Source organism: Schistocerca piceifrons, chromosome 5, assembly GCF_021461385.2.
Source record: "Schistocerca piceifrons isolate TAMUIC-IGC-003096 chromosome 5, iqSchPice1.1, whole genome shotgun sequence".
NCBI lineage: Eukaryota > Metazoa > Arthropoda > Insecta > Orthoptera > Acrididae > Schistocerca > Schistocerca piceifrons.
Genome location: NC_060142.1, coordinates 272682258 through 272699259, shown reverse-complemented (window position 1 = coordinate 272699259; position 17002 = coordinate 272682258). Strand labels below are relative to the sequence as shown.

At 42.7% G+C, this 17002-nt stretch overlaps 1 protein-coding gene across 1 annotated transcript in view; it reads right to left on the bottom strand.

The window, feature by feature from the left end:
• The window catches only part of LOC124798936 (SLIT-ROBO Rho GTPase-activating protein 1-like), a 659943-nt gene that overhangs the window by 130557 nt on the left and 512384 nt on the right, over nt 1-17002 (bottom strand). The gene's annotated exons all lie outside the window — the stretch shown is intronic.

Sequence of the window (17002 nt, the reverse complement as noted above, 5' to 3'; positions counted from 1 at the left end):
TCAGTGAACCCGCACGAAGTAGTAATGAGTAACGCCATCTACATTTTGTATGTATGGAAAGATAACGCAGTCTGTGTATGATTCTCAAATCACATTTGGATATTGATTGGTCGAGAGAAATCGTGTAAGACGGAGGAACGTCTACCAAAACGTGGCGGAATTCGACAGCAGCGGGATTGCGGTCTATCGATACTGAGGTTTTTTGTTGCATGACAGTCATGCGAATATGGAACAGAAGGGTTTAGAAGGGCCTGACTAACGCCATGCAGCATATCAACGCCCCCAAGTGAATGGCGGCTGAGAGAACTGCCACTGTTCGTTCGACCGGACAGTTCGAGTACCACGAGTTTCCCCGACGCAGCAGCACAGAGAAGCACAGCGCACGCCAACAGTTGTACTACCGATGACAATATTGGGCATAGAAATATCACCTACGGGTCTTTCCTAAAGATTCCCAGTTGTGTATACAGCAATACGAAGAAAGCACTTGTGTATGGAAGCTTCGAGGAGTACGAATGTTACCAGATAACATTCACAATACGTCATGAAGCACCTCGCGTGATAGTCCGAGGTGCCATTCGCTACATAACATGACCACCTCTGGTTTACATAGTCGGTCATTTGGACAGCGTCCGTTACATTTATGACGTATCAGAGCCGATGGCTGTGCCCGACCACGGAGATTTCCGTGACTGTCTTCCAACAAGATAACTCAAGACTGACTGACTTCGATATAATGGTTGTCTGACTGCTGCCCTGGCCACCGCTTTCTCCAGATCTCTCATTCGCGGAAAACAGCCGACCATCCGTTACCTTGCGACTTGCAGCCCACCACTCGTCAGTCACTACGCCTGATGAACTTCGTGCTAGCGTTGAATCAGTTAGGAATGACATACCAATATCTGTCATCCAAGCTCGGAGCCCTTGTTTCTCCAAGAGGTGGCGCTTCAGTGTGCTAAATTTCGCACTCTGTAGCCCTCATTTACCTATAAATTTAATCATGTATTCTTCCTAGGACACTGCATTTGCGACCCAACCCAGCTTCCCACAGTTGGCTGTAAAGTACCTACGGCAGACGACTTGTCTGGCGTCACACTAATTTTCTTTACGGGTCACTGCATAGAGTTGTTATTAAAATTTAGACAATACATTTCATATAATGTAAATAATTTAAGCTGTATAGACCAAGGAAGTTCTCAAGACGCACTAATGTTATTTGTCCCACATTTAATCGGCATCTGGAGCGACATGTCGTGGCGATGATGGAAGCCTCGTACTGTTGCACCCTCTTGTCAAAAATGGCTCTGAGCACTATGGGACTCAACTGCTGAGGTCATTAGTCCCCTAGAACTTAGAACTAGTTAAACCTAACTAACCTAAGGACATCATAAACATCCATGCCCGAGGCAGGATTCGAACCTGCGACCGTAGCGGTCTTGCAGTTACAGACTGCAGCGCCTTTAACCGCACGGCCACTTCGGCCGGCACACCCTCTTGTCAATCGACAGCAATGTCAGTTCAGTTCGAGCTACTTTTCTGAGTGACCTATCCCCGCGTTTCCTTTCACACCGCTTCAACATTAGCTACTGTGATGACCTCAACCCACAGGAAAAATAATTATCAAAATCTGAACTGTGAAGTCATCCAAAATTCTAGTTGGAAAACCACACTCTTTGTTAAACTTTTCAATTGGTCACGATCCCACTTTGTTTATGAACTGAAAACTCTAATATTCACGAGAAACTGCTCTGAAATTAACCTGAACCGACAAAATTGTGTATATATTCTCTGAAACTTCAAAGGAATTAGAAAAAGTGACAAAATTTCGTGAATCACACACAATACTGTTAACAATCGCATGAACACTGGGGGGGTTTCACCATACATCTACCCACTTTTGAGTATAACCAATGTCTCTTAATACTACGACTCGTAGCAATACAATATCAAAAAACTTTTATTACTGGGTAAGAGTCACTACGTGATTTGACAGCTGACATTTATAATTCCCGCTCACGTCAGGAAAAGCACCAATACGGGAATAGCAGCTTTTACATTACTGGTCAGAACGCAAGAAATTATGGCAGTCGCCGTAATTTTCGCGCGAAGCCATATTTCGCGACAAAATACTCTTATTAGTTACTATCATATATCTAGTCTCATAACAATACATAAAACTACATAAAATAACTACAATAATTTTGACATGCAAGGAGAATTAGTCCTAATGAGAGGAAGAAGTTTATATTTACTGGTGTTTCAACAATGACTACCAGGCAACTTTTAATTCACTGATTGTAATTTTATTTTCGTTAGCAGAAAGCAAACAAACTGAACAAAGAACTTAATTAAACAGAGTCTGTAATTCTTATACTTTTAATAGAGAAAGAAAGTTTCTAGGTCAGGGGATAGCGTTCAGCGAAATCCCTTAACTTTTTGTTGCATCGAAGCGTTGCGTTAGGCAGCACGATGTCGGCGGGTTACGATGATGAGAGCAGGATACAGACAGTTCCGCTGGTTAATCTTCTCCGGCGAAACGCAAATAAAGTTCCGGCACAGCTGTATTATTAACCCCGTGGTGATAAACAAACCACAAGACGCCAGTATACGAACGTTGTTGACATGTCCTCTCTTTCAAAGTACATGACGTAGACATCGTTCGTTTTTACACTTTATGCACTGTCCGTAACGCTATCGTCCATAATTACACGGTTCGTCACATTCATATAGTCTTAGCCACAAATACACAGTTCATAGAATTGTTCATGTATGTGAAGCACACCGTAAACAATGTCCACTCTGTTCACGCATTTCAAACTTCGACAACGTTGCACAGTTAATTAGTCTTCACTTTCGTGGCTTGATAGAATGTGATATACAACAGTTCCACCACCCAAAACCAATACCAGCAAAGTTCATTCGAATAAAGGCACAGTTCGTCTCGGCCACAACAAAGTAATGTTAGCGGCACTTTCACAGTCCGGTTTATTTGCTCTTAAAGTTCGCTGGCGATGGCATTACATACCGCAGTGGTAAAGAGAATTAACAATCTGATAGTTCGGTATCACTGTCTATACAATTACGTATGCTTTTCATGGAACACAGTACTATTTTTCCCGCGCACGCTTCACAGACACGCCATCCACCATCCCCTCTACTACGCAACAACCTTTCAACTCTCGATATCACTATCGTTGTCCCCTGTCTATAGATGTTATATCGTTATTGTAAATTACATAAACCTTTATAAATGTTATTGACTGCATTTTTCACAATTAATAATATTCCAAAAGAGAACTTTAGAAACTTTACCACAGGTACAAAGCAAGAAACATATTTATCCATTGGCAAACGAAATAATCACAATTACATCTTTACATTTAAAAACCACAGTAGAATGTTACATAATCACAATTAGAAATGCCCGTATGAACAAAAGAAAAAGAATAGAAATCCAAAGAAAATCATGAAAAAAATTTTATATGCGTAATTAGCAATGCCTTCACGCTACACACCAAAAAAATCTGGTCTTATCAGCGTAATATCTGATATGTGCTACAGCGCAGGTCGTTAGAAGACAGCGGTATCTCGCGCCAGCCTCCCGGTAGCGATAGGTCACGCCGATCTGCGCTGCAGTTGACCGGCCTAACGCATACCACCACTAGACGGCAATGGAATCGTTTTCAGAGCGGCGAGGGACTTCAGAGTTCACCAATCATGCCAGAAATATTTAAAAATTATATACACGAACCTTAGTGAACCTAACTATTAGTGAAAACAGTGTCTAAAACTGCTCCAGTAATTCTTGAGATTACACTGAACATACAGGCAGAAACTGTGGCAGGAGACTATTTCTATACAGAATAGATACACAAGTAAGTAGGCTATTCCAGTCTTACATAGTGCATATTGAAAAGTGTATTAAGCTGGCGATCGAAAACATAAACGCACGAATATTTCGTCAGACAGAACTACACAGATCTGCAGCAAACGAATAACACAAACAAAACTAGGTCCAACCAAGAATGCGTGTAATCTGCCATCTGAAGATGGATTTGTAAAGAAAAATCCGAAACCGGTCATGGTCTGAAGAGAATAAACCTTTTTAAACCATAAATGTGGCTGGTAGCTGTTTTTTATATAAATTATAAACCTTAAGTACAACAGCCACGTTTCTCAACATGTCGACTTTCGACAAAATAGCATTATCTGGTTACTGAATGTGTATCACAAGAGTTATTCCACCTTGCGACACTAAATTCCTAGGAAGCGATACTGAGAAGCATCATCACCACCCTGTTTGAAATTTAATAGCAGAAAGCTATTAGTGTCCGCCACAACGTAATCAAACCTCATCTTCAAAGCAGATAGAGTAAAGCATTAAGCAGTTTAATACGTACTGTTTAAACTATAAAGGCGAAGCAGCGTACTCGAGACACGATGCAGAATTAGTAGAAGTTTGCAGCGGGTTAAGATATGGGCAGGTACAAGGTGTAATTACGCCTGATTATCAGAACAGTATTCTGAAAGTGTGGCGCAAGAATGTGAAACGTGAGATTTTTTTTTTATTATGGCGTCAGTAGGGAAAAGGAATGTGGCTGTGGTCGACAGAAAGGACCAGAAGAATGAGCTGAAATGAAATTATGGTATCGTATCGTATGGAATTATTGGCCGGGTTGGACTTGTTACGCCGCCAGGTGCAAGTCTTTCTATTTTGCGCCAACTTCGCAGTTTTGTCCGTTGGTGAAGATGAGATGAAATGAAATGATTAGGGTTAACACACACAACCCGTCACCTAGAGAACACAATTTCCAACCAGGTCTGAAGTCTAACTGGGCAGCGACGATAACCACTGGACCACGAGCTGCAGGAAACTACGACGACTAAGACCACTTAAGGTGAAGCAATTGTATCACATTCTCCGTTAAATAAAACAAGCATTTCGCAATGTCTTTGTGTGTATACACTCTGGTCCTGTTAGTTCAATCTGATATGTTTTTCTCACACTTTTGCAGTATTCCAGAACCGACTTCCCTTACAAATAAGCTCTTTCTTAAAACTTACAGATTCCCAATATATTACCGATAAATCGAAGACATCCTTTTGCTTTATTAATATCAAGCCAGTGTGACAGTTCTGATTCTTTCCCTCTACACACCTGACTTCACAGGGGACAAAGACAGCGAAATCTGAAAGACCAAAAAAACAAGTGACACAGCCCTATTTGGACGTGGACAAACTGTCTACAGACAGTCAAGTACATCATCAATCTTACCGTTAAGTAAAACTGGTATGGTTGCGCGCCATTTGTTCCCCAATCATTATGGGTGGGCGCGGTACGTCCGTTCTCTAGCTTTGCAACGATCCTTGTCTGTACATCTTCGTGGTGGTAACGGGTGTCACAAATTAATAAGGAAATAAATTCCGTAATGAATGCTCGATCATTACGGAAGTTACGAATAATGTGGGCTACATCGTTCAAAAAAAAAACGAAAAAACGGATACAATGTGACGGACAGAATACTATAGGAGACACCATCATCGCTAAAAACATTATAGTACAAACAGAAAGTCTATATGCAAGCAGATGTCTAGCAGTAACTGTCTTTTGATAAATCATAAATACTAGAAAGCCGAATCATTAGCAAAATGTTAGACCCACGAAAAATTACGAAAACTGCGAAGCTACGCTGAAATTTACGGAAACAGAAAATGTATCAGAAGTAATGAGAGAATGAAGTGTGTTTTTTTCATCTAATGCAAGACAGTATATTAACCAAAAAGCTCTTCAAATATTTCTGGGGTAACAAGCCAACAAGTTGGGTATATGAAGTAAAAAAGGGTTTAGAAAAATAATGCAATAACTGAAGGAACAACTGACAGAAGTGTTTGGGGAAAAGTATTGAATATGGAAGGATTCGAAGGTGTGGAAGTGAGAAAACTGATCTAAAGTTGTCAGAAGACAGGAAGAAAAAACTTAGTGAACAGGTGAATGAGTACTGTAAGAAACGAAAAAAAAACTAATAAATTTAAATTGACACGTACTCCTTAGTTGTACCATCCGTGAAGGAAAACCGCAGTGCAGTAAAAGCGTCATGTTGTGTTAGCCGGTTTTTTTAGTCAGTTTCTCATCTGCCCTCACGAGACTGAATATCACAGTCTAAAAAACTTAAGATGTGGTCACTGCGAAACGAACGCGGGACATCCCCGAGTCAGTAGCAGCTCGTGACCTTAACCACTCGACCACGAAAGTTGTCCATAAATCAGTAAACATGATTAAAAACATTGATGTTCCTTCAATCAAAATAGGGAATACATCTCCTGCCCTTGCGGATTGCTCTCTTTCGAAATGTCATATTTAATCACACGTACACCACAAGCAACGCCGCATACTGGTAGCTCCATTCGACAATGGAAAACACACACACACACACACACACACACACACACACACACTCTCTCTCTCTCTCTCTCTCTCTCTCTCTCTCTCTCTCTCTCTAATAGTCATCACCCTCCCCCACAAATTTTTTGGTTAAGGGTAATATGAAATGCTTCCTCCGCTTGGTATATAATACAGTGGCTGGCTCTGAACTCATTCAAGGAATCTTAAGATAGTGAGGAATTTCGTAGTGTGACTCAATCTCACCTGCTCCAGTACGGTGAAGATCGCATTTACCTCTTTTTCGTAGACGGAGAATTCCTTCAGAAAGCGAATCTTGAAGACACGATTCGGTCGAACGACAGGCGCAAGACCTACTGGCGTATACCTGCGGCATTAAATCATTATGTAACGTTCCGGTACATGTGCAAGGTTTATCTGCACAGCTGAAGCGAGGCGTGTGCTGCAACAAAACTGTGTAAGCAAACACGACTGTCGAAATCCAGCGGTTCGCATCCCGGCTGTGGAAGAAATTTTCATCCCCCCCTCCTGCCCCGTCCCCCTGTAAGTATGGCAAGGAGACGGAGGTGGTGGCGTGAATGAAATCACACTACTTTGCGCCACAACGTCCTGGGGGTTAAATACCAAACCTATCAGCAGTCTCGTGGAGAGAGGAACGTGATACCGTTGATGCTGATGCGACCTTCAGATGGGTGTACGCTGGCACCACGTTCTTCCCCAGCCCCCTCCCTGCTCTGACCATCAGATCGGGTAAGCTACGGGAAACCGACGTTTTTAGACTGGCTAGTACACAGCTGGCTGTGGTGGGAGGGCGACAGCGGATATGTAGTTCGTTCACTTCGGGACTGGCCGTCATTTCAGTACTAATGGAACAGTAGACGATGGAGCACCCTGTATTCCCCACAGCTCTAATTCGCAATACGATCCTACGATTAATCGTTACAGCTTTAAGAGCAAACATTCTTAAGACATCTTGGCACCTGAAAACACCGGTATTGTGAGAAAGGCGATCGTCTTGAGTCACAATCTATTAGAAATTCAACATGCACTCTGTATACGAATCACCAGTCTGTGATTTGTTACGTTTGTATTTAAAATGCCATTCGCGTAAAACTCAGGTGGTTCAAAAGCTCGAAGATCTCTATCAACGAGAAGACAAAGCCCCGCATATACATCTTTGATCAAGATCCAAATGCGATAGTGTTTTATAAATGAAAAGGAGTACTGTCACATAAATGGGTCGGTGAACAAACTGAACTATCGTTTTTGGGCTCCCGGACAGCCTTTCTTAGTTCATGAAAGACCTCTTTACTCACCATGTGTGGTGTGCGTTGGTATAATAGGGGCCTTTTTAAAAACAGAGACGGCATAACGACAGCTCACTCCCAAACGTTACATGCAAAAGCTGCCAGAGTTCTTTCTGCCAGAACTGTGGAGACGCAGCACAAACACGAAATGTGTTTATTTTCAGCAGAAAGGCGCAGCATCGCACACTGCAAAGGCATTAGTGACAATTGTGAAAAACGATTTCCCTGAATGCCTCAGTCTTTGCTGTGGTGGCGTAACGTGGCCAAGATCACCACATGTTGTCTGTGGCTTTTTCTTGTAGGGTCAATTTTAATAGCGTGTCTTTATAAATAGGAGCTTTGATTGACTAACAGCTATTGGCCTGCGTTATGAGTAACTTCTGGCAACAGTGTGTTAGCGAGAATGGTCACCAGCTGGATGGCATAATTTTTTATAGGGGGCCGTATAAATCAAATAGAAGTCGCTAACCTTTCAAATGATATTAATAAGAGACTTATTTTCTTTAAAATCAACATACTAACGTTCATTTGAAAACCCTCCGTTTCCTGGAGGTTACTGTGTACAACACAAATGATACCACATGACGTACAAACCCGTTCGTCACCTGAACTCGACATATACACAACTCTCACACACCGTGTAAGACGAAAACCTTTTCCCATCTGGCTGCTACCTCTTGGAGCCTCCCAAGCATCAGTGCCATACGAGTCTGTGAAATCCACTGAACAATTCAAATACTAATCTTATTTATAATAATTAAAAAGCAAAGAGTATCACTACTGAGGAAAGCGACAAGCTACATACGTAAAACAGATGGAAAAACTGTCCTAGCCAGGTCTCGAACACGAAACGAGACGTTTATGAGCTGTCGTTGTGGCACTACCGTCTTTTTTTCAGAAAGAAATAAGAAGCCTCCTCCTCCTACTACCACCACCACCTATGCGTTTCCTTGAGTCGAAGCCATTGTACAACCTAAGCTGCAAACTTTCAGGTTAACCGTGGCAGAAGTTTGTGCACCATATTTGTACAATTAAACAACATGTAAACAGCAACGTGTGTGGGACGCTCAAACAAAATACTCACCACAGAACAACATCGTTCCGTGCACACAGAAAGAGCTCGTATCCTTGAAGCCTGACAAGGTGTTACACACTAGGCCAACGAACTCCTGACAACCGCTTCGTTGGCGGAGATTTGTTTAGTGTGCACGGGCGGCAAATAAGAGACAGCGAAGCGATTGGCCTTGGTTGCGGTTCGGTCGGTTGGAGATAATATCAAAGCCTTGGCAGTTAGTTGCCTTTGAGGCCCCTCTCCTAAATAGTGTGGACGCCGGGTCGAATGTTCGATGGGTTACCTGCGATTTATTTTATCTCTAGAATGTGTGTGTATTTAAGTCTACCAGGACAGCTATAAGTCGCAATTAGTATGTTCACTGGCCGGTTTCGCCCCGAAAAAAAATATTTGAACAGTCGCTGTTTCCCCTGCAGGCAATACCTACTCTCCCTAAGGGTCTGTATTTATTGTATTTGAAAATACAGGGAAGGGGGGGGGGGTGGAGTGCAATATGGACACAACATTAAAGAAGCTAACAGTTTTTTTTTTGTGAACGGGAGTGGTCACGGATCCCTACGAATTGCGATTATAAAAAGAAACTAGAACGACTAGACGCTTTGAGGGAAATAACTCAGCTAGAGATAGGTACAGAAAATGGTGTCTTCTTCTTCTTCTTGTGATGATCAGTAGTTGTAGTAAAATAAATGCCTCATAATACCGTTCGATGTGTAAGGTGTCAGGCAAATCCAACACCTTCCATGAAAACCCTGACATGATAAGCAAATCCAGTAGTATGTCACATAGCTCCGAATAAATCGTGACATTAAATTAACCAAAGTAATACGAGTAACGAGTGAGCAAATGGAATACCACAGACTAACACAAGAATGCCTAAATGCATGTCATACCTTCCCACCGTGAGACAGACGCAGCTCCGAGGGGAGAAACGAGAACAGAAGCCGAGAGCACAACCGTGTTAAGCTGGAAGGCCCTACGATAAGGGACGGACGGACACCCACGTCGCCAGCTAACTGCTAGGACCACACCACCCGCAAGTTATAGCGTGAGACTTTTTCGCGTCTCTGTTACGTTAGGACCACCCCCCAGCCCATGCTAAAAGCTAGAGTCCTCCAGAAGAACAGTATAGATCTTACGATAACGCTAAAAGGACCACACCAGCTGCAAGTTTTAGCGTGGGACTTTTTCGCGTCTCTGTTACGTTGCAAACTTTAAAAACATTGCCCCACCACGAAAAGTATAACGTTTCTCATTGGATAGACATAATTTTTGTAGGCGGAGCTTAAGGTTAACATTGAGACCCTGACTGGTCAGATGAAAACACAGCCAAATAGTTTTTTTTTAAACCAACTTCGGTAAATTGTAGTAAGGAGAAGTTAGGAGGGAGTTGCTTCGGAGACGGTGAGGTGAGCGGAGCTGCGCCGGTCGCCGCCCCCTGACGAACACCGACAAGGTAACGAACGCACGTGATGCCGCATTTTTGAGCGCATAAGGCTTCACTCAGAACTGCAGAAGTCTCATCTGTTACATCGTCAATTAAAGCTCATGGTGTTCACATTTGCCACTTGGAAGTAAAAATCTGAAACGCGATGATTTTTCTGTTATGTAGTTATTGAGAAGCCACATCAGCCACTGTAATTTACGACAAGTTAGATAAGTAATTAAAGATAATTGAGGGTCACTGTAGACCATTTTGATAGTTTTCTCTTTTGTGAAACTTAATTTAAACCTAGATTATATATGTGATATGGCATAGGTCATCCTTCGATCCATTGTAGAACTTGGAAACCCATTCAGGGAATATTCGTTCACATTTTTGTTGAACGCAGTCCGTTTTTACTATCCTGTATTAAAACATTTCTTTTTATCAATAGCGCAATTTATAAACAATGCTTTGTGAGTAGAATAAAATTTCCAATGGTAAACTTAACTGCTTTTTCGTCGTTATTTTACCAGCTAACTAAAAATAGGAAAGCCTTGAACCCCTTCCACTAAATTTAGTTAGTATTAAGATTCTTTTACAGGGAGTGCAGTGGAGCTGACGCTGAAATCATTAAGTATTTTGTTATATCATCGCTAGTCTCACTGAACTCTTCTGAATTCTAGATGTCATGTGTGGTCTGGCGTTTCCTTACCAGCAACAGGTCCCAGGTTCAAACTAGTCAATTCCCTAAAAAACACGCTCAGAGCGTCGTTGCGCGAAAGTGGTAGGGAGACACGATATAGAACAAACAGACACCAGGCAGAATGTTTAGAGATGAAATTTTAATTAATACGCTACTTCAAAACATGCAAAAATGATAGCAACGTCGGCAATTTAGCTGAGCCATATCGCGCTACCACGTGGCCACATCCCTTGGCCCAAAGCCCTTCGCTTGGTGTGAATGAGAAGGCGAACGCCAATGCTGCCGACCAACGTTCAGCCGAATCCAGTCGCTGTCGTTCGTCCGCCTAGTGTGTACGAGCCGGAAGACGATCGGAGAAAAGTCTTGGTAGGCACGTTTTGGCATGCACTTACCATTTATCAGAGGGAATCGCTCAAGGGTGTGCGGCGTGTTCGCGCGCAAAGAGAGAGAGAGAGAGAGGGGGGGGGGGAGGGGGAAGCGCATCAGAGGTTTTTCAGTCAGGAGGGACGAGGTCAGCGGTGACCGTGCAAGGTCGGTCGCGTTTACGCTGCCGGCCAGCCATGACGGCTCCCACACCTCGGCCCAGCCCCAGGTTGCCCGCCAATGAGTTCCACCTGCGGGGAACGCGGCTACCTGTAACGCTGCTGGCTAGAAGCAACTTGTGCTCAGTGCAATGGCCTAACCAGTAACGACGGCCCATCTGTTGAGCCGTGTCCTCCAAGAGCTGGTTTATGAGCTGCCACTGACAGGTATGTTGAGTCTGCCCAATGTAAATACGCAGTCTAACTACTTACGGGCTTACCTCTTTGGCGACAAGTGGAGGTCACCTCGTGGCTACTGCACGCCTTATCACCCAACAGGAATGCTGTGCAAATAGCGAGGCTTTTCGATACACGGAAGTCGCAGTATTGTTACCACTTTACGAAGACATGAAGGGAAATTTACCCTGGACGTAACACAAATGAGCTTCAAAACATCCTACAATCCATTTTAATGGTAGCACTTACAAAGGTCATCAACGGAACGTAACGTCAACGTTCAGGATTCTCACTGGACGTAACCTATTAACGCCGTGCGCAGTTATAATGCTACAATTTGTGCTTTTTGTCTTTTTTATTTCAATGTTGGCTTTTGTCTTAGTGGGATTTTGCAAAGGTTCCATGAGGACTTTTACGCTTTTTTATGGGTATTCTTCCATAAAAAAGGCCGAATAACTGAAAGCGAAAAATTACTTAAGTTATATAATATCTGAAAACGCCTACATTGTGCACAAATAAGAACAAAAACTGATTAAACAGTTTTCGGTAAAATTCATTTAACAGTGAAAACGATCGGCTCTACCAAAGCAGAAAAATACACGTTTTACTCACGTTAATTAGTAGCAAGAGAGAACACAAAACATCATGGATGAGATAATGAGGATATGATGCATTTTAAATATTGTTTGATACATCTTTCACTTTACAGCAACGTGGGAATTTAGCACGTAACTTTCATCAAGAACTTCCGTTATAATTCTTGCTTTGGCCACTAACAAATTGTAATACTATATTCCGACGTATTTTTTAACACGGATGAATTTCAATGTTCGTTACTGGGGTAAGTGAAGAGGAACTGAATCGATGAACTGCCTAGTGCGAACACACCTCAATTTCTGACGTCTAGTACATCAAATGAAATTAAGTTCGATCTGATTTTTGTCATGCTACAAATCGCGCTCGTATGTGATGTACCCTCATGGGTACGAAACAAAACGTCACTTCCTGTCGGTATATATGTGAATTATGATTGTATTGCGTATACCCGTAAGAAAAATTATTCTTTTCGATTATCCTGTTCTGTTGAAGTTTTTCATTTCGATGACTGGTTTGACGGCAACTGTCAACAACAATCTGCTCTCCGCACTTATCTTTATCTCTGCGTAATTACTGCAATTTCCATTTGAACTTGCTTAAGGATTGTCTCTACCTGTGTCCACAGTCCTGCAATATTTTAAAATGGAGAACATTTTCCGTCTGGGCTCATACTAAGTGCTCTTTTAGAGAAGCGCCGACGACTCCTGTCTTATAAACACGGAATAGGTATAGGTAAACATGGTTAACATGGGACAATGGCCTCTTGAAAGGAACGATAGCATTGACAAACTTCACAGTGAGCTATGACTCGAGAATGACGCAATAGGTCGAAATCGCGATCGGACCCCCTCTACAACTTTTACTACCCGTACTACAATTACCTATTAAATTATTCCTCGACGTTTCTAGATGCCTGCCTCTTTTAGTATAGGTGTGACCAAGTCCTCCTCCTCCATTCGATTCAGTACTACTTCATCAGTGACACGACGTATCCACCCAATCACTACTGTAACTGCCTTTTTTTGTGTGTACTGTTCATCGCTGGTATTTCATTTCCATACAACGCCAGACTCGATCGTCCTATACACAAATCAAAAGTTTATATGTTTCCCCCTATAGTCGCTAAAAACCCCTCCGGCGATAGGAGACACTGGAAAGAAGCGTGAGCAGCGTGGAAGGAATTACTACAATCCAGACACAGCGAGCACTGGACTTCGTCCAGCTTGCGGCGCGCGAAACTAATGAGCGCAGTCTTCTGAGAAACCGGCACCGCCTAGGTTCCGTGCCGAATGGGCCATTGGGGAGAATCAACGTCGGGCCTGTTGCACTGGCCAGAAACGCAACCCGACGTGCGCAGCTGTTGCTACGCTTGCTGAAAGTTAATGTCCGTCCGTGAAGGCTTTTAGCGCAATTGCTGAGAATACTCCCTTTCCTGCTGCGTCTGCGAGGACCGAGACGTGAGGACCAATGACGCGACAAAACTCTGGCCTGTTGTTTCTCGTTTACTACACGATAATAGTAGTTTCTATATCTGGTCGATGCGAAAGTAGGCACGGCAACGTGAGGATTTTGCGCACTGCAAAGTACAAAGAAAACTTCGAGTAAATGATTTTTTACTGTGCGTTGCCCAGTGCAATTAAGTTAAACGATGGTGCATAAAATCTCCATTGTCATATTTCGAAAGAAGCGAGGTTTGTCTACTACGTGGGCCACAGATTTTACGTTTAGCTTGTCGCTAACCTCTTTTCTGCTAATCAATACTTGAGCCTTTCATTTATTATTTAGTATTTTAAAAATATGTGTAGATCCTTAGGACAGGGTTACGACCAAACGCGAGTAACTCGCGCAAAAACTGGAAGCCATTACGAGAAATTAATATACCATGTAACTGTAGGACTGCAGCCGGGACATCAAGTGATATGATGAAACTTTGTACGCCTCAGAGGTCGACACACATGGTCATGGTGCTGCTGGAAGAAACTCCTCTTGTGTCATCCCCTAAGGACACGGGGACAAGCTACAGACAGTGCTTTTTCGATGATGGGCATATAGGATACTGCTGCTTCAGATGCTGCTGTGGTTGTCATCAGTCCAGGGATTGGTTTGAAGCAGCTCTCCATGCAAGTTTATCCCGCGAAGGCATCTTTACCTCTGCATAAATGCTGAAACCTATATCCATCTGAATGTGCTTACTAAAGTCGAAACGTCGCCCCCTCCGCTCCTCCACTCCTCTTCACTGTCAAATGAACTACTCCTTGATGTCTCAGAATGTGACCTAACAATCTTCAGTCATGTTCTGCGAATTATTTTCTCTCTGTAATTAACCAGCTCTATGAATTCTTTAATTTAAAAGCAGTGAAAACCTTGAAGTGTTTTACCGTGCCTTTTAATGTACAAAGGATACAGCGATGTTTTCCATTCGATATAAATTTATCATCGATATCATTAAGGCGATTTGTCGGAAAGGCAATATCAGCACCACAGAAAATATTGACAGGTGGACTAAATTGACAGCACAAGTTGCATTTCAAATACCACAACCACTTCCGCTCCCCCCCCCCTCCCAAAAAATATTGTTATTTGTCAGACTTTGTTCTGTATTTTCTCTGGACGTCTGACAAATACCCATTGGCTAATGACCTTGGGGGCCGAAACCGGTCTTGGTGTTTACAAGTGCAACTGGCACTGTCAATTTGTTCCAAATCAACGTTACAGCTACGGAACCTGCGCACCATGCTCCATATGCTGACATGAAAATTTTGCCAGCACTACATACTTAGCAGAAAACGATTTCTGTACCAAGCAACACGACCACAGTACGCAATAACTAACGTCTTGTCTGAATGGCCGAGACAGGCTTTCAGCGAATAAAGAGTGTAACGCTGTATCTGCCAAACTCTCTGATAGTTCAGGTGACACACACACATTAAGAGGTTAAAGAATGACATTGGAGCAGAAAGTAGCGAGTCGTCGGTGGTCAGTCACAGTGAGAGAGAATTGGTGCGGATTAGCGGCTGAACAGATGACGATGACAGAAAATGTAGTTTCCATACGTAGTTTTGTTAAAATTGTTAATTTGCGACAAGATGGACGAGAGGAAGTCGCCGAAGGCTTAGGGAACAGTTTCATCTCCTTAACCTTGTTCCCACAGGGAGACGACGATCAGTGCTCGTGACAGAGCGATAGAATTCTGAGAACGTCCGAGAGAAGTGCTAGAAGGCCTGGGTAGAATTTCAATAATATTGTCTGATACAACTAGAAATACGTAATAACAAACAGTTTAAAGTCGCATGCTATTTATTTTTCGATGGTTACTGCCGATAAATGCAAAGCTGTAACAACAAACGCAAAAATATACTCCTTACTCTCGTTGCTTTGGTTCATTTACGATTTCCCTCGAAACATCCCGGCCCTTTCCATTTTCGTGCTCTTCAATCCTCCTCCCTTTTATTTTGTTCTTCCTCATCTTTCTCGCCCGTCACATAACCGCGTCCCCATGGCTCTAGGATGGTGGTTATCACAGAAACAACCGATTTTTCGGTTATATCGGTTTGTTTCCACGCCAGTTTAACTGGTTAACCACTCAAAATAACCGGTTATGAAAAAACCGATTTTCGGTTTTTTATCCCTGGTACTTCCTCCAATAAACTTAGAAGAAATCTAACAAAGGTTAAAAAATTCCCACACTCAGTTTCAAGATAGAAATATCAAAATATTAAATTAAATAGGCACATAAAATAAAACCTAGTTCGCCCACTGTTCGATGCTTTTCTTGAGAAGCTGAGCAACTGATTCCAATTTATTGAAACTCTGCTCAAAAACCATGGTGTAATCGGGAATCACACCATCCCATATTACCGTGTTTTTTAAAGTTTATTTTGGAAAGAAAAGTTTATTTTGAAAAGAAAAGTTTTAATACTGCCGCTATGGCTAATTGATACTTTTTTTTCTACTCGGATATTAGTAATAAAAAACCACCTGATATAACTGAGGCAAAACAAATACTGCAAAATACTGGTTCACTGCACCAACGAAATCCGAGCAAGAATCGCCATGGCCAAAGCTGCTTTCAACAAGAAGAGGACTCTGCTGACAAACAAGTTGAATTTGGCATTGAGGAAAAAACTGGTAAAGTTTTACATTTGGAGCATTGCACTCTATGGAGCAGAGACATGGACCACGAGAAAGAAGGAGAAAAAACACTTAGAGAGCATTGAAATGTGGTGCTGGAAGAGAATGGAAAAGATCAATGGACAGGTCGCATAAAAAATGACGATGTACTGCGAAGAGTGAGAGAGAAGTATTCTGCGTACAATTATTCAGAGAGAGGGACTCATACATGTCATCGAAGGGAAACTCAGAGGAAACACAGGAGACGAGGAAGAAGAAGAATTCAACGTCTGGACGACATGAAAGATGGAAGGAGATACAACAGACTGAAGGAAGAAACTGAAGACAAGGAACAGTGGAATCAGAAATTCTCCGTACGAGGACATGGACCTGCCACTAGTCCGAATACTACACAATAATAATTTATAACTAAAACATCCGGTACCGGTTGTAACCGGACGATTTTGCCCACCCCTTCACGGCAGGCGCTCCTCTGCCATTCCTACTCAACGCCACTGCACGCGTCCTCCTCGGCGCTGTGAACGCCAGCGTGTCTCCCGCAGGCCGCGGGCAACCCTCGCGTGTGGCGGCGGTCGTTGGCCGCAGCTTATCGCCTCCTAATAGCAGCTCAT